This window comes from Pseudophryne corroboree, chromosome 1 (genome assembly GCF_028390025.1).
Source record: "Pseudophryne corroboree isolate aPseCor3 chromosome 1, aPseCor3.hap2, whole genome shotgun sequence".
Lineage (NCBI taxonomy): Eukaryota > Metazoa > Chordata > Amphibia > Anura > Myobatrachidae > Pseudophryne > Pseudophryne corroboree.
The window spans coordinates 131670154-131689540 of record NC_086444.1 but is presented as its reverse complement, the minus strand read 5'-3'; positions in this window follow the sequence as shown (position 1 = coordinate 131689540).

The following is a 19387-nucleotide window of genomic DNA, read 5'->3' as shown; positions in this document are numbered from 1 at the left end:
AACATTTATGGTTTTGTACAGAAATTATGCACACATAAATAAGCATCCATTTGAGAAAGATTTAATGTTTGTAAACATAATAGGTGGATGTATCAACAACAGCATGAAGAAATTAGTTCTTTTATTTGTTTCATTATTTACAGTGTTGAAAAAAAGCAGTACTGGTCGGCCTACAGTCACTCCCATTACATCTGATGATGATGACGCTGCGGAAGCAGGTAAAGTGTCCATTGTAGTATAGGTTATGTTTGTAAAGGAATGGCCATAACAAAAGTACACTTTAAATCCCAGTTCCATCCCAAGAAGTTTTGACCAGCAGAAGGAGGACTCCTGTAGCACACCAAACAAAAGTACATGTGCCAACAAAGAAAGCAAGGTCTGATGTCCAATCATAACCACAGCAGTCTACTCCGCCACGAAGATTGTCTACAGTTTCTTCGGTACCACCACTCCAAATTTTGGTCACACCTCCAAGACGCCAACCACACTCCCCTCATCTTGATTGTAAGAAACTGTAATGATGAAATAAATTAATCATCTCATAATAATCCATTTAATGAGACTAATTAACTCTAAATTGCACAAAATCTGCTATACTTACCGAGAAAAAAACACATCAAATGGATTCTGACCAAAATGGCCTTGTCCACATCCAGTAAAGATATGTATGTCCACTTCAGCCATACAGCAGCAGATTGTGTTGAAGATGCTGCAAAATAAACACGTATAAGCTTGCAAAATAGTAATATTTTTTTCCGCAATTTAACTTATGTGTTTGTCGTAACATTGGCACCAACATGCCAAAACATTACTAAGTTTAAGATTTAAACACTATAAGGCCAAAAATTAAGATTTTAAGTGTGTTTTTATGGTGGAGTATTTCTGATCTACCATACAACTCATGTGCTTGTTTTAATAATGAAGTAACCAGACACATTTGCCACAAACAGGAATATGTCGGTTTTGTAGTTCTGAGTGATGATGTTGCTATGCTGGATATCTGAATGCACCATTTAAATACATGTGTTCCATGTTTATTGGTTTGCTTAAATTTTTCAAACATATGTCAAACTTACGCCAAAATGGTTCTAATCACAGATTCTAGTACTGGTACCCCATCCAGACGCAACAGCAGCAACACAGTGACATGGATGAGACAATCATGTTACAAATGCAGCCATTAATCCATGGAATCAGCCACCCAGAACCTGTGAGAACACCACCACAGCAAAGCACTCCACCACCACAACACAGCCCAACAACACCAGTAGCACAAGGCCCTGATCAAGTGTTTTGGGACAGTTGGGCTACACAGCAGGCCACTAATCAAGATTGCCTGCGTAGGCAGACCCAAATTTTTGCAAACCTACCAGCTCACCTCAGAAGAATCAGCAGAAATATCAGTTGCCAAAATGAATCAACCACCAGAATTGCCAATACCATGGAAATCATGCGTGCAGACATTGCACATGTCATGGGCAACTTACAACGCATAATGGAAGAACAGCACAGACAACAGCAAAGCTACATCAACATCTTAGAAAACAATCAAATGATCAATGAATCTATCACCAGAATTTTAGAGAATCAAAATGCTGCAATACGTGAACTTAATGCCACCCTCACTAACCTCAATGAAACACTCAGATACCAGCTCCATCAGCAACCAAGCAGCAGTTCTGGTACGACTACTCCGATTCTCTTGCCAGTGTCCTCACCACCAAGGCGCTCCACCAGAGCACGCCAACATGACAGTGGTAAAGGCAAAGGCCAGTCCAAGCAGCCAACCACAAAAAAATAAAAAATAGATACACCGATCTCTGTATAGAGAAGTAAATAAACACATTTAGTAAGTGTAGGTTTGTCACAATATCTATTACACTTACCACCTTGTCAATTTTTTTAACATCATTAATTATAAGTGTTACAAACAACAACAACAACAACAACAGGATTTTGGCCAACACATTTATTCTTTCACATCTTTGAATTTTTTAGGAGGACAAAGTTATTTGATCTGCACATTGATGTTAGCATGCAGTAACAAGACCACTTGATTTTTTTCTACTCATTACTCTTTCTAGATTCCAATCATTCTTATATCCTGCAGGCAGACTAATTGGCAACCATGCAGAATGTCCTTAGCATGCAGTATCAAGACCCATTGATTTTTTTCTAATCATTACTCTTTCTAGATTCCAATCATTCTTATATCCTGCAGGCAGACTAATTGGCAGCTATGCAGATTCATCCATGACCAATACAAATTACAATGTGATTGTTAACTCTTTTACCTTTCTTCTCTATACAACATTACAAGAATAACACAATTGAGTTGGCTAAAAAGGTCCTAATATGTTGTGATCGAATTTAGATAATTCAGTGCCAAAATGAATGTCATTATTGTTGGGCCATGTTTGTGTGTGTTAAAAATGAGTAATCAGTTTCTTACACATAATGCAGAAACAAAGAAATTGTATTTTTTTTAATAAGCACAAATAATGTGTATAATAATGGATATATGTGGCAAACTGTGTATTGACTTACAAATCAGCAAGTTTACTGCAGCAAACATTACGAAATAAATTATTTTGGATGATACTAAGTTTGTGTCCCTTAAATACGATGGAGCATCACACATAGGGACACATGTATTCCTCAAGGCTAACATATTATATGTGGAGGAGTGTTTAATTAGGACACAGGTTCTCAAACTCGGTCCTCAGGACCCCACACAGTGCATGTTTTGCAGGTCTCCTCACAGAATCACAAGTGACATAATTAGCTCCACCTGTGAACCTTTTAAAATGTGTCTGTGATTAATTCATACACCTGTGCTTCTACTGGGTTACCTGCAAAACATGCACTGTGTGGGGTCCTGAGGGCTGAGTTTGAGAACCTGTGCATTAGGACGTTACACACAATCATAAAGTAAAATACTAAATAAATCACTCTGTGGATTATGTGTGCTTGTAATAAATTATCTGTGCAAGTTTAATAACACTTATCCAGACTTCATGCAAGCCACTTATAATCTGTTGTTTTGAGTTTTAAAATAAACACAAGACACATGCTACATTTGTTTTGCATAAAGCAAGGGTATGTTTGTATGTCTCAAGGAGACAGACACATTCTGAGTAATGGTTTTTAAATGAAAAATGGGACAACATATATTTAGGCTTACACAACAAATGAAAGAAGCAAACAAAACTTACCTTAAAAATAACGATTTATGAGGTCTTGCCTAACCTGCCTCCCTACATCTGTACTCCAAGTATCACCAGATGTCTCTAATTCCTCTGCTTGCTGGCTGCTTTCTTCATCCTCCTCCTCCTCAACATGTGGCAGATGTTGTTGCAAACATATATTATGAAGAAAGCAGCAGCAGAACACAATTTGAGTCACCTTCAAGGGACTATACAACAAAAGGCCACCAGACTTATCCAGACACCGAAACCTAGATTTCAGCACACCAAAACATCTTTCTATTACATTCCGCGTGGACTTATGTGCATGATTGTAATTGTGTTCAGCAGGGGTATCAGGTCGGGACAATGGAGTTAGAAGCCAAGAGAAACAGCCATATCCTCCATCACCTAAAAGACAGATATAGTAACATGATTCATGTTAAGATACAGCAACACATAAGTAACACACTGTGGGGCAGATGTAATAACCTGGAGAAGGCATAAGGAAGTGATAAACCAGTGATATGTGCAAGGTAATAAAGGCAGCGGACAATCTGTTCCTAAATAAAAATTTACATATTGGAGCTGATTGGCTGGTGCCTTTATCACCTTGCACATATCACTGGTTTATCACTTCCTTATGCCTTCTCCAGGTTAATACATCTGCCCCTGTATTTGGACAAAGTAGACACAGGCCTACACATATAAAATTACATACCCAGCAGCCATCCATCTGGCATTTGTCCGTCCTCAAACTTATCAAAGAGGGATGACTGAGGATGAAGGAGTCATGGCAGCCCCCAGGGTAACCAGCAACAACACTCATTATTTTGAGATTTGCATCACAAATCACCTGCACATTTGTGGAGTGCTCTAGATGACGATTAGTATAGATGTGCTGCCTGCCCCTAGGTGGTCTCAGCTGAATGTGTGTGCAATCTATGGCTTCCAGCACATTGGGCCTGCCAGCCAGCTCATAGAAATCTACCCTGACGGCATGCCACTGAGACTCCTGGGTAGGGAAGCAGATTGAGGCATCGATGTGGGGCTGCAAAACAGCCAACACCTGTGTGTATATTTGAAAGAAAATTAAACATGAGATTTTAGGACAGAACTGGCCACCGAGTAATTAAAACCAACCAAAAATAGAGGAGGTAGTTAGGTATACATCACCTGTGTTAATATTCTTGAAAATGAGGGCTGTGAGATTCCTATGACATCCCCAGACACAGCCTGAAAGCTGCCAGTAGCCATAAAGTGCAACACAGCCAGGAGTTTGTGCAGGCCTGAGACAGAGCGAGAGCGTGCTGTCTCAGGGTCTAGGCCCAGTTTGACAAGGTCATACAGATGGAAAATGTTGTTACGATTTAGACGGAACATCTGTATGACTGTATCATCGGACAATGCGTTCAAGTTTAAACGCCCCCTAAAAAAACGAGGCCTGCGCAGCCTCCGCGGAACCTGTACAACCTGCTGACCATGTTCAGTTTCTTGGCCCTGGTTACTTACAGGCTGATGTCTGAGTCTGAGGAATCCCACAGCACACAAAATATCACTGGCACACAGTCCTGCTGCCATTTCTGAGAGTAGGTGGATTAAAATGGGCCTAAGATCCTTTTCTAGGCATCCTAATTCAGGTGTGAGTGATTTGTTAGTTGCAACACATGTAAACACGCCTGAAAAAAGCAGGTCTATTTTTTTTGCCACTTTTTTTAATGAATCGCAAAAAAATACGACCGCAATTGAGCACTCAGAGAGCAACACCCAAATACCAGTGGCGTGCGGTGAGGTCAGTGGCTGGTGAGGCACTGCAGCCATAATCTCCACCAAGTCCTGCTGACGACCCCAACCCAGGTTGAAATTTCCGGGACTTCGACCCAGGAATTCACCAGGGTCGGAGACTCTGGAATTTCGAACCAGGTTGACCATTTCACACAGACGAAAATACCCATTTTGGTCTGCAATTACCGGGTCAAAATTCTTGACCCGGTCATTTGCTCTTCTGTGTGAAAAGGTGGGTGTGGGGGGAGGTCAGACAGAGTCCGGCAAAACAACTCGGCACTAAAATGCAGAATAATTGCCGGGATTTCTGTCTGAAAAGGGTATAACTGTCCCATAAAAAAATATATAATACCCGTCTGGAACGGGGAAAAACATGAGGAGACCACAGGGGGATGGGATGAACATAGGGGGAACAACAGGCGGAGACCAGAGGAAAATGGGGAAAATCAGGCAGATGGGAAAAAAGAGAATGATAAACAATCAAAATGCATATATACATAAAATATAAGTGAGTGCCAGATAACAGATGTGTGTATAATATACAGTATGTGTGTGTGCCCATCCACCGCAGATATAGCCATGAGCGTGGCTACATCTGTATCTATATAATATAGAGAGAGATAGTCCTCCAGAGTTCCGCACTCGCACCATAAACCGAAGCAGATTATATATATATATTTACATATATATATATATATATATATATATATAATGAGGATATGGAAGCCGCACTCACAAATCCTTTTCATACAACAGCTGGGGTGCCAAATCCAGAGCAAAGTCCAATCCAGACAAAGTCCCAAATATATCTTCAAGAAATAAGGATGCACTCATCAGACTTCTTCAAAAGTACAAAAACGAGCCTTTAATGTCACCAGCACATACTCACAAGGTCATGGTCAACGTTTCGGCTCACCACAGAGCCTTTTTCAAGACCAGATTACCAGATGCCATCTCCCTTGCACTGATCTAAATGCATGGGCCATATATACCCTCACTGTGGTCACACCCCCTCACTCACCAATTAACTCCAAAAGTTATCAATCTATAGGGTTAAAGATGCCAGCAGCATAGCACACTAAGAGCAATCCAGCACAGATTTCCACATAAGTCAAAAACCCAGAGCGGGCTCAAAAAAGCACCTTGCTGCCAGTTAAAACATTCAAAGTCCGCCGGTGGAACGCACGCCGGACTCCTGGAACGCACCAGACTTCCGGTCCGGTGCGCGTCACTTCCTGTGTCTGATCATGTAAACCCGGTGGAACGCACGCGCGGGCTGTTAGGCGCATCGCGCTTCCTATCCAGCCAGCGTCACTTCCTTTATGTAATACACTATCTCATCAGCGTTGCTAGGTAACGGTCCGGCCGGTAATAAACATGAACGATGTCACTTTATAAGTTAATAGCATACCTAAAATATAAATAAATACTGGACTACCCATTACAATCTTATTCATAGTGCCGAACAAAGTGACTAATGTTTAAAGATATGGAAACCATTACTGGGCTATTTAGTCTATAACCACATATATATACCAAACCTCCTCTATTACTTATATAATAAGGCTATGAAGGTACCTGCCAATCTCATACATATAATCGACCCGCCTGCAGATAGTACTCCTTGATGCTGGCAACTAGTGTATAATGCCTGAACCAAACTACTCTATGTGCTTTGCTGCTTATATCACTGAGTCATAATCAAAGCCTTGCTATAGCAACCCAGTGATCCACAAGCGTGGTATATATGGCCCTATCAGGACAATGGTCACAAACATGAAAGTATTATGCTAATTGAATTAACACCAAACATAGAACACATATCAGGTGCACAAAAAATATATGTACAGTGCACATTATTGTGAATAAATCACATCAATACATAAATTAAAGCAAAAAAACAAAAACATGGATCAGAGGATATGACAGCCAACACACTACAATGGTCAGAACACCCCAGCACTGTCAAAAACCAAAAAAATGAAAAAATGAAAAAGAGAAAAAGATTATACATAAACCCTAGTTAAACTAGGGGTTATCAAAAAACATGAAAATATGAAAATGACGGCTAATCAGAGGAACAATCTGAACAACCATCATAGAAACATGTGTAACGGGTTCTGTTCATTTAAGCCCTTTGGTGATAATGTCCCCAAGAAATGAATCCAATATGCTTCTCTCTTTAACAGCACCTTATCCCTATCACCTCCCCTAGGCAAAGGGGGGACCCAGTCGATCATCATGGATAGAGGGTTGATGTTTATGTTGCAGGAAATGTGCAGCAACTGGTTTATCAGTCTTGCCTGTAGAATATGCCAAATGGATGGACGACCGGTGCTGATTCATTCTTTCACGGAACGTCCGGACCGTCTTGCCAATATACATTTTCCCGCATGGGCAAACCAGATAATAAACAACATGATCCATAGTGCATACCAGATGATGTCTTAATTTTATCTTTGTCCCATACAGTGGGTGGTTGAAGAATTGTCCCGTAACCATGGATCTGCACGTAGTGCATTGGAGGCACTTAAAACAACCAGGGCGTTTATCAAGCCATCGAGTACGGTCCACTGGGCCAGGCTTCATCGTCGGTCTTAGTAGTATGTCTTTCAGGTTCTGACCCCGTGGTATACTAAACAGGGGAGGCATCGGTCCGACAGATTTAAATATTGGATCAGAACCGACAATCGGCCAATTTTTCTTTACCGACTTTTGCACTGACCTTAGTCTGGTGTTGCAGCTGGTTTTAAAAATCAGACGACTAGACTCACTGGCTTGTTTAGATGAATTCTCGCCCACAGAATAGATTCTACGTGCCTTCGCAAGGCACCTCAAGACATCATTTTTCTTATATCCACGGCTCAGGAATCTCTCAGCACACTCCTGTAATTGACACTCAGTTCTTTCAGCGTCAGAATTGTTCCTCAGAACCCGAAGAAATTGGGAGACTGGTAAATTGGATTTTAGTTTATCCGGGTGATGGCTCGTAGCCCACAGCAGCATATTCCTGTCAGTTGGTTTACGGTACAAGGTAAACTCCAAATGGGGGGGCTTAATGAAAACAGTGACATCCAAAAAGTTAATCGTGTTGTTACTAATGCTAGCAGTGAATCTAATAGGGGTGTTCAAACCATTGAGTGCGTCAACCATAGCATAGAATGAAGTTGTTGTGCCTTTCCAAATCATGAAAAGATCATCTATAAATCTTTTGTAATATACTAGCTGATCAGCGTAAACTGGAACAATAAATTCATTCTCGTACTTTGCCATATATAAATTAGCGAACCCCGGGGCCATATTTGACCCCATCGCTGTCCCAGTACGCTGCATAAAATATCTGCCCTGATATTGAAAATGGTTAAGAGACAGCACTAAACGAATCAAATCCAGCAAAAACTCAATGGGTGGCCCTTCATAAGGCCCTTTCAACAAAGCTTCACGTACTGCCGCTAAACCCTCTTCATGAGGGATCACCGTATACAATGAGCTGACGTCAAGAGTCGCCAAAAAAACAATCAGAGGAGATATTGTCCAGAGCACTTATCCCTCCCAGAAAGTCATTGGTATCACGTAAATAGCTCCTCGTGTTCTTTACACACGGTTGCAAAAAATGATCCACAAAAATCGCCAATGGCTGCAAAAGGGAGCCCCGCGCTGAAATAATGGGGCGTCCAGGCGGCTTAGTCAACGATTTATGGACTTTCGGGAGGGTATAAATTATTGGACACACTGGAAATTCAACAGTAAGATAGTTGTACACATCCTCATTAATCCAGTTATGTTGAAAGGCTGAACTAAGTACAGAATCAACCTCCTTCTTAATACCCGGAATAGGATTGAACTCAACAGATTCATAGGTATCTTTATCAGCCAATTGTGAACAGATCTCCTTATCATAGTCAGCGAAATTCTGCAGTACTACTGACCAGCCCTTGTCGGCGTTCCGTATAACAAGATTATTATTGTTCCTTAGGCCTCGTAAGGCCACCCATTCATTGCTGGAAAGATTCGAATAGTGCCTATCATCTTTGGGTGTTACTTGTGTCACATCAGAATTTACCAGCCTCATGAAAGTCCGTAGACTTGCATTGTTGGAAACCGGATCAAAATTACTTGGATTCCGAAATACCTTGGATACAGTAGAAACAGTTTCTTTACGGTTAAATCCTGACCTATCAGGTTGGTTATCAAAAAACTCACGTAGCCTAAGTTGTCTACCCATTTTGTAATGTTCAACAGACCACTCAAACGAATTAAATTTGTTGGTCGGTACAAAGGACAAACCTTTAGTGAGTAAAGATGTTTCAGCTTCAGTAAGCTGATGATCGGAAAGGTTAAATATTAGGTTTTTGACCCCTTCCTGCTCCTTCCCTGACTTTTTAGATTTTTTGTGCCCCCCCCCCCCCCCCCGCCACGGGTGGGGCCTCCCGTACCCTTCTCTAATTTGGATCTTGTGTCTGGGCCTAAAAAAGAGGACGATGATAGAGGGTGGCAAAGTATCGGCAAAATCTAAGTCAGAAGAGGAATATGATTTATGTTTAAAAGTACCATCAAATCTACCACCACGCCCCCTAGTTCTATAAGGACGATTGGGTCGAAAGGTGTCAAGGCTCCCTCCAGAGAGCCATCTGTAGACTGAATGTTTCTGGTAGTCTAGTTCGACAGTATCCCACTTATTTATCTTAAAGGATATCAACTCCTGTCTATATTTATCTATCTGGTCATTGATCTTCTCTAGCCAATTCTCAGTTTTGTCAGTCTTAAGTGGAGCAGTGTGTTCCCTCTCAAACACTTCAATTTCAGCTTTTACCTTTTTCAGTTCTACCCCAACCTCCTCAATGACTAGAACAAGTAAATCCAGGGAGCACTTATTCAACACACCACACAATTTGACACAGAACGAAGGATTCTTCCGTCCAATGGTGGGTGTGTTGGCAATCCTAAAGCCACGTGGAATCCTCTTTTTTCTAAAATATTCAGACAGGAACTGTCCATGTAGGTTAAGATCAACCTCCCTCCTACGTAACCTGTGTAACTTATGATACAAATCACTGGGTGTCTGTGCAGGCAAACCATCAAAGTCTACTTGATTAAATAACAAGGGGAGGTGATAGAGATAAGGTGCTGTTAAAGAGAGAAGCATATTGGATTCATTAATTTCTTGGGGACATTATCACCAAAGGGCTTAAATGAACATAACCCGTTACACATGTTTCTATGATGGTTGTTCAGATTGTTCCTCTGATTAGCCGTCATTTTCATATTTTCATGGTTGTTTTAAGTGCCTCCAATGCACTACGTGCAGATCCATGGTTACGGGACAATTCTTCAACCACCCACTGTATGGGACAAAGATAAAATTAAGACATCATCTGGTATGCACTATGGATCATGTTGTTTATTATCTGGTTTGCCCATGCGGGAAAATGTATATTGGCAAGACGGTCCGGACGTTCCGTGAAAGAATGAATCAGCACCGGTCGTCCATCCATTTGGCATATTCTACAGGCAAGACTGATAAACCAGTTGCTGCACATTTCCTGCAACATAAACATCAACCCTCTATCCATGATGATCGACTGGGTCCCCCCTTTGCCTAGGGGAGGTGATAGGGATAAGGTGCTGTTAAAGAGAGAAGCATATTGGATTCATTTCTTGGGGACATTATCACCAAAGGGCTTAAATGAACAGAACCCGTTACACATGTTTCTATGATGGTTGTTCAGATTGTTCCTCTGATTAGCCGTCATTTTCATATTTTCATGTTTTTTGATAACCCCTAGTTTAACTAGGGTTTATGTATAATCTTTTTCTCTTTTTCATTTTTTCATTTTTTTGGTTTTTGACAGTGCTGGGGTGTTCTGACCATTGTAGTGTGTTGGCTGTCATATCCTCTGATCCATGTTTTTGTTTTTTTGTTTTAATTTATGTATTGATGTGATTTATTCACAATAATGTGCACTGTACATATATTTTTTGTGCACCTGATATGTGTTCTATGTTTGGTGTTAATTCAATTAGCATAATACTTTCATGTTTGTGACCATTGTCCTGATAGGGCCATATATACCACGCTTGTGGATCACTGGGTTGCTATAGCAAGGCTTTGATTATGACTCAGTGATATAAGCAGCAAAGCACATAGAGTAGTTTGGTTCAGGCATTATACACTAATTGCCAGCATCAAGGAGTACTATCTGCAGGCGGGTCGATTATATGTATGAGGTTGGCAGGTACCTTCATAGCCTTATTATATAAGTAATAGAGGAGGTTTGGTATATATATGTGGTTATAGACTAAATAGCCCAGTAATGGTTTCCATATCTTTAAACATTAGTCACTTTGTTCGGCATTATGAATAAGATTGTAATGGGTAGTCCAGTATTTATTTATATTTTAGGTATGCTATTAACTTATAAAGTGACATCGTTCATGTTTATTACCGGCCGGACCGTTACCTAGCAACGCTGATGAGATAGTGTATTACATAAAGGAAGTGACGCTGGCTGGATAGGAAGCGCGATGCGCCTCACAGCCCGCGCGTGCGTTCCACCGGGTTTACATGATCAGACACAGGAAGTGACGCGCACCGGACCGGAAGTCTGGTGCGTTCCAGGAGTCCGGCGTGCGTTCCACCGGCGGACTTTGAATATCTAGTTGCTCAAGATGGGTCTATATGAGTTATTTAATACAGTGTATTGTTGTTTATATGCAGTTCGATATCTGGTAACTAAAGGTTTGCTTGGGATGTATTAAAGTGCATATCACATTCTTGTTATTACAGATGGTTCCTATGGTGACCGGGACGTCGACGGGGAGGAGCGTTCGGACAAGCTGTGCAGTTTGATGACGTCATCCGTCCCCCGCCGGCGCGGCCGAGCCAGGGACGCAATGCAAGGGTGGTGGTGAAGGGTATAAAGGTATGTGGATTATTATGTATATGCTGTTCTGACGAAAGATATAAATCTGAAACGTTAACTGAGTTAAGAGCTCTGTCTCTTCCTTTCCTTATTTGCTGTATAAGTCCCGTTTGAGTGCCGCCGGTATACAGTTTGAATATATATATATATATATATATATATATATATATATATATATATATATATATATAACATCCCACTACCTAGGCCGGCTCAGATCTTGCAGTGTCAGCTTAGCTCCCCGACAGGGGCAGATTGGGAAGCAAAACCAGCCCGGGAAATTTCTGGAAGCAGCTCTAAATAGGGGTCAGAGCAGCGGAGAGTGGATATGGGTTGCAGTACAGGTAGGGCGTGACCAAATAGGGGGAGGTGTGACCACCCCCTCAAAAAAAAAAAGTGAAAAAAATAACACTGTGTGAGTAGGGGAGAGCTATGTGGGGGAGATCTGAGTGAATTGGAGATGAGGGGGGGGGGCTGTGTAAGGGGAGAGAGAGAGCTGTTTGGGTGGGATCTGAGTGAGTGGAAAGAGGCTGAGCTGTGTGTGTGGGGGGTGCTGTGTGGGAAGGGAGATCTGAGAGGGTATAAAGGATGAGTTGTGCATTTGGTCTGTGAGAAGGGGTGAGCTATGTGAGGGGAGGAGAGCTGTTTAGGGGGATCAATGGTTGGGGGTGAGGTTGAGCAGTGTGCATGGGGGGGTGAGAGAAGGGGGTAGCTCTGTCAGGGGGAGAGCTGTGTTATACCCCTTTTCCACTGTAGCACGGGTCGCAGCCGTGTCACCTGACACGACTGCGACCCATGCTACAGCCCCCTTTCCCACAGCGCTCACCAACCTGGCATATTGGCGGATTGGTGACGCTGCTAGTGACGCGGCAGGGGCGACGCTGGGAGATCACATGATCTCCCAGCGCCGCCCTTGACACGGCTCCCGTTCACAATACACAGCTTACCGGGTTGAACACTTGATCCAGGAATTTGCAGGGGACCCTTTTCCACTAGGGAAAAACACGGGTAAATGCTCGCCCCGCGCATTTACCCCTGTTTTAAAAGCTAGTGGAAAAGGGGTATAAGTGGGAGTGAGGTGTATTGGGGGGGGGGGGGGGGGTCTAAATGTGAAGAGGCTGAGCAGTATGCGACTATGCGTAAGGGGATGTCTGTGTGAGAAGGGGAGCACCCTGTGAGGGGGGATCTGAGTGAGGGGAGAGCTGTTTGGGGGATCTGAGTTAGTGAGAAGAGGCTGAGGTGTGTGTGTGTGTGTGTGTGTGTGTGTGTGTGTGGTGGGGGGGGGGTCTGTGTGACAGGACAGAGCTGTGTGAGGGATATATACTGTATTAAGTATTTATATTATACATTATATGGGGCCCAAGACGGTATATTCCTGTGGGGTCTTAATCTGGCTCTGCCACTTATACATTTTAGATGCTGCCACTGTCACACACTGCTTTCATTTACCTTTGGTTGGCTGTGGCTGGGGGCACTTCATCCAGGATGGCAGGTTCCTTCTGCAAGTTCTCAAGGGCAAACAAGAGTGCAGGAGGCAGAGAGAAGAATATGATGAACGGAGCAAGGAACAGCTGAGGCCATGAGCATGCTCAGCATGGTGGGTGCGCTCAGACAGGCACTGGCTGCACTACTCTCCCAGAGGCTGCTGCCTCTACTTTATTACAGCAAGCGCAGCCAGACACTGAGCCTGCGCTGCGACTTGTGTAGTGTGCGACGCAGCCCAGGACACAGAGGTAGCGGCAGCCGACAGCGGTGGGGACCCCTGTCCTGTGAGGAGAGATGGAGGGAAAGCAGCGCAGCTGAACCAATTTAACTTCTGCGCATGCGCAGAAGCTATTTCCCAACGCTGCCCGATCGGAGCTGAGCCCCGATCGCGGCAGCCTGCCAGGCAAAGGAGTTAGCGAAGGCCATGGAGGGGGAGTCGGGACCGGCCAAACCCGCCACGCCACCAGGTAGATACGCCCCTGCCCCCCTCTACCGGGGCCGCCACAGTGCTGGGAGACGGGCTGCGGGATCGGCTGGGGGACAGGTGGACGGGGATGGCCGCAAATAGTATAATGTAAATTTAATATCAAAAACTTACTAGGTGACAGGCGGGCACATTCTGTGGTGCCCCCTCCCCAAATCGACCACTGCCCAATCATAGCTTCCTCCGTGACAGGGGCGTGCTTTCCAAATGAGCTGAAAGCATGCCCCTGTCAAAGCGGCACTGCTAGTAGGTGCCGCTTATAGGGATTTTTTCAATGGGCTTTGCTGCCCAATGTCTGGCCCCGCCCCCCGCTTCCGGCCCTTACACACTGACAGCTGGAGGCACCGGGAGCGGTGCCTCCGAAACACTTTTAAAGTGCGTTTTTATAAATGTAGCAATGACTAAAATAATATAAAGGCTAAAGCATATACTTATGACACAGAATATGTGTCATAAGTATCTTTTTTGTATTATTTTAATCATTAATATCAGGGGAGGCACTGCCTCCCCTGCCTCCCCTGACTGCACGTCCCTGCCAAATACGAATGAATAGTGAATACCCGTGTTGTATGAAATAACAGCCGCGTTTGACCGATGGTCTATTCATTCGTATTTTTGAACTTTGCCGTTAAAACCATTATGAATGGCCCAAATACTGCCGATATTTGTGCTTAGTGAATTCCCATGTTGGGACTTAGAAAAAAAACTACAAATCGGTCAAACTCGGATTATTAGCAAATATTAGTGATGTGCACCGGAAATTTTTCGGGTTTTGTGTTTTGGTTTTGGGTTCGGTTCCGTGGCAGTGTTTTAGGTTCGAACGCGTTTTGGCAAAACCTCACCGAATTTTTTTTGTCGGATTCGGGTGTGTTTTGGATTCGGGTGTTTTTTTCAAAAAACAGCTTAAATCATTGAATTTGGGGGTCATTTTGATCCCATAGTATTATTCACCTCAATTACCATAATTTCCACTCATTTCCAGTCTATTCTGAACACCTCACACCTCACAATATTATTTTTAGTCCTAAAATTTGCACCGAGGTCGCTGGATGGCTAAGCTAAGCGACACAAGTGGACGACACAAACACCTGGCCCATCTAGGAGTGGCACTGCAGTGTCAGGCAGGATGGCTCTTCCAAAAAATACTCCCCAAACAGCACATGACGCAAAGAAAAAAAGAGGCGCAATGAGGTAGCTGTGTGAGTAAGTTAAGCGACCCTAGTGGCCGACACAAACACCTGGCCCATCTAGGAGTGGCACTGCAGTGTCAGGCAGGATGGCCCTTCCAAAAAATACTCCCCAAACAGCACATGACGCAAAGAAAAAAAGAGGCGCAATGAGGTAGCTGTGTGAGTAAGCTAAGCGACCCTAGTGGCCGACACAAACACCTGGCCCATCTAGGAGTGGCACTGCAGTGTCACGCAGGATGGCCCTTCCAAAAAATACTCCAAAAACAGCACATGACGCAAAGAAAAAAAGAGGCACAATGAGGTAGCTGTGTGAGTAAGCTAAGCGTTCCTAGTGGCCGACACAAACACCTGGCCCATCTAGGAGTGGCACTGCAGTGTCACGCAGGATGGCCCTTCCAAAAAATACTCCAAAAAAAGCACATGACGCAAAGAAAAATGAAAGAAAAAAGAGGTGCAAGATGGAATTGTCCTTGGGCCCTCCCACCCACCCTTATGTTGTATAAACAGGACATGCACACTTTAACCCATCATTTCAGCGACAGGGTCTGCCACACGACTGTGACTGAAATGACTGGTTGGTTTGGGCCCCCACCAAAAAAGAAGCAATCTCTCCTTGCACAAACTGGCTCTACAGAGGCAAGATGTCCACCTCATCATCATCGTCCGATTCATCACCCCTTTCACTGTGTACATCCCCCTCCTCACAGATTATTAATTCGTCCCCACTGGAATCCACCATCTCAGGTCCCCGTGTACTTTCTGGAGGCAATTGCTGCTGGTGAATGTCTCCATGGAGGAATTGATTATAATTCATTTTAATGAACATCATCTTCTCCACATTTTCTGGAAGTAACCTCGTACGCCGATTGCTGACAAGGTGAGCGGCGGCACTAAACACTCTTTCGGAGTACACACTGGAGGGAGGGCAACTTAGGTAGAATAAAGCCAGTTTGTGCAAGGGCCTCCAAATTGCCTCTTTTTCCTGCCAGTATACGTACGGACTGTCTGACGTGCCTACTTGGATGCGGTCACTCATATAATCCTCCACCATTCTTTCAATGGTGAGAGAATCATATGCAGTGACAGTAGACGACATGTCTGTAATCGTTGGCAGGTCCTTCAGTGCGGACCAGATGTCAGCGTCAGCAGTCGCTCCAGACTGCCCTGCATCACCGCCAGCGGGTGGGATCGGAATTCGTAGCCTTTTCCTCGCACCCCCAGTTGCGGGAGAATGTGAAGGAGGAGATGTTGACGGGTCGCTTGACTTGACAATTTTCTCACCAGCAGTTCTTTGAACCTCTGCAGACTTGTGTCTGCCGGAAAGAGAGATCCAAGGTAGGTTTTAAATCTAGGATCGAGCACGGTGGCCAAAATGTAGTGCTCTGATTTCAACAGATTGACCACACGTGAATCCTGGTTAAGCGAATGAAGGGCTCCATCCACAAGTCCCACATGCCTAGCGGAATCGCTCTGTTTTAGCTCCTCCTTCAATGCCTCCAGCTTCTTCTGCAAAAGCCTGATGAGGGGAATGACCTGACTCAGGCTGGCAGTGTCTGAACTGACTTCACGTGTGGCAAGTTCAAAAGGTTGCAGAACCTTGCACAACGTTGAAATCATTCTCCACTGCGCTTGAGACAGGTGCATTCCACCTCCTTTGCCTATATCGTGGCCAGATGTATAGGCTTGAATGGCCTTTTGCTGCTCCTCCATCCTCTGAAGCATATAGAGGGTTGAATTCCACCTCGTTACCACCTCTTGCTTCAGATGATGGCAGGGCAGGTTCAGGTGTTTTTGGTGGTGCTCCAGTCTTCTGTACGCGGTGCCTGTACGCCGAAAGTGGCCCGCAATTCTTCTGGCCACCGACAGCATCTCTTGCACGCCCCTGTTGTTTTTTAAATAATTCTGCACCACCAAATTCAAGGTATGTGCAAAACATGGGACGTGCTGGAATTTGCCCAGATGTAATGCACGCACAATATTGCTGGCGTTGTCCGATGCCACAAATCCCCAGGAGAGTCCAATTGGGGTAAGCCATTCTGCGATGATCTTCCTCAGTTGCCGTAAGAGGTTTTCAGCTGTGTGCCTATTCTGGAAAGCGGTGATACAAAGCGTAGCCTGCCTAGGAAAGAGTTGGCGTTTGCGAGATGCTGCTACTGGTGCCGCCGCTGCTGTTCTTGCGGCGGGAGTCCATACATCTACCCAGTGGGCTGTCACAGTCATATAGTCCTGAGCCTGCCCTGCTCCACTTGTCCACATGTCCGTGGTTAAGTGGACATTGGGTACAACTGCATTTTTTAGGACACTGGTGAGTCTTTTTCTGAGGTCTGTGTACATTTTTGGTATCGCCTGCCTAGAGAAGTGGAACCTAGATGGTATTTGGTAACGGGGGCACACTACCTCAAGCAATTGTCTAGTTCCCTGTGAACTAACGGCGGATACTGGACGCACGTCTAATACCAACATAATTGTCAAGGCCTCAGTTATCCGCTTTGCAACAGGATGACTGCTGTGATATTTCATCCTCCTCGCAAAGGACTGTTGGACAGTCAATTGCTTACTGGAAGTAGTACAAGTGGTCTTCCGACTTCCCCTCTGGGATGACGATCGACTCCCAGCAGCAACAACAGCAGCGCCAGCAGCAGTAGGCGTTACACTCAAGGATGCATCGGAGGAATCCCAGGCAGGAGAGGACTCGTCAGACTTGCCAGTGACATGGCCTGCAGGACTATTGGCTTTCCTGGGTAAGGAGGAAATTGACACTGAGGGAGTTGGTGGTGTGGTTTGCGCGAGCTTGGTTACAAGAGGAAGGGATTTACTGGTCAGTGGACTGCTTCCGCTGTCGCCCAAAGTTTTTGAACTTGTCACTGACTTATTATGAATGCGCTGCAGGTGACGTATAAGGGAGGATGTTCCGAGGTGGTTAACGTCCTTACCGCTACTTATTACAGCTTGACAAAGGCAACACACGGCTTCACACCTGTTGTCCGCATTTCTGTTGAAATACTTCCACACCGAAGAGCTGATTTTTTTGGTATTTTCACCAGGCATGTCAATGGCCATATTCCTCCCACGGACAACAGGTGTCTCCCCGGGTGCCTGACTTAAACAAACCACCTCACCATCAGAATCCTCCTTGTCAATTTCCTCCCCAGCGCCAGCAACACCCATATCCTCATCCTGGTGTACTTCAACACTGACATCTTCAATTTCACTATCAGGAACTGGACTGCGGGTGCTCCTTTCAACACTTGCAGGGGGCGTGCAAATGGTGGAAGGCGCAAGCTCTTCCCGTCCAGTGTTGGGAAGGTCAGGCATCGCAACCGACACAATTGGACTCTCCTTTGGGATTTGGGATTTCGAAGAACGCACAGTTCTTTGCTGTGCTTTTGCTGCAAGTCTTTTCTTTTTTCTAGCGAGAGGATGAGTGCTTCCATCCTCATGTGAAGCTGAACCACTAGCCATGAACATAGGCCAGGGCCTCAGCCGTTCCTTGCCACTCCGTGTCGTAAATGGCATATTGGCAAGTTTACGCTTCTCCTCAGACGCTTTTAATTTTGATTTTTGGGTAATTTTTTTACTGATCTTTTGTGTTTTGGATTTTACATGCTCTGTACTATGACATTGGGCATCGGCCTTGGCAGACGACGTTGATGGCATTTCATCGTCTCGGCCATGACTAGTGGCAGCAGCTTCAGCACGAGGTGGAAGTGGATCTTGATCTTTCCCTATTTTTTTAACCTCCACAGGTATACAATGTAGATGGATGGATAGTATAGTATTACTTATACTTATGGACGACGAGTGCACTGATGACACAGAGGTAGGTACAGCCGTGGCCTACCGTACTGCTGCTTATATATATATAATATACTGTATAACGGACCTGGTGGACACTGTCAGCAGACTGCTAAACTAGTATGAAGAAAGAAAAAAAAAACACCACAGGTATACAATGTAGATGGATGGATAGTATAGTATTACTTATACTTATGGACGACGAGTGCACTGACGACACAGAGGTAGGTACAGCCGTGGCCTACCGTACTGCTGCTTATATATATATATAATATACTGTATAACGGACCTGGTGGACACTGTCAGCAGACTGCTAAACAAACTAGCATGAAGAAAGAAAAAAAAAAACACCACAGTGTTTTTCAGGCAGATAAACGTATACTGGACTGGTGGTCACTGTCCGCAAAACTGTGCACTGTACTCCTGCTATAACTGCTCCCCAGTCCCCACAATTAGGCAGTGTGAGCAGAGCAGTGCACTCAGCACAGATATATCATGCAGCAGTGCAGCACACTGAGTGAGCACAGCCACAGATATGGT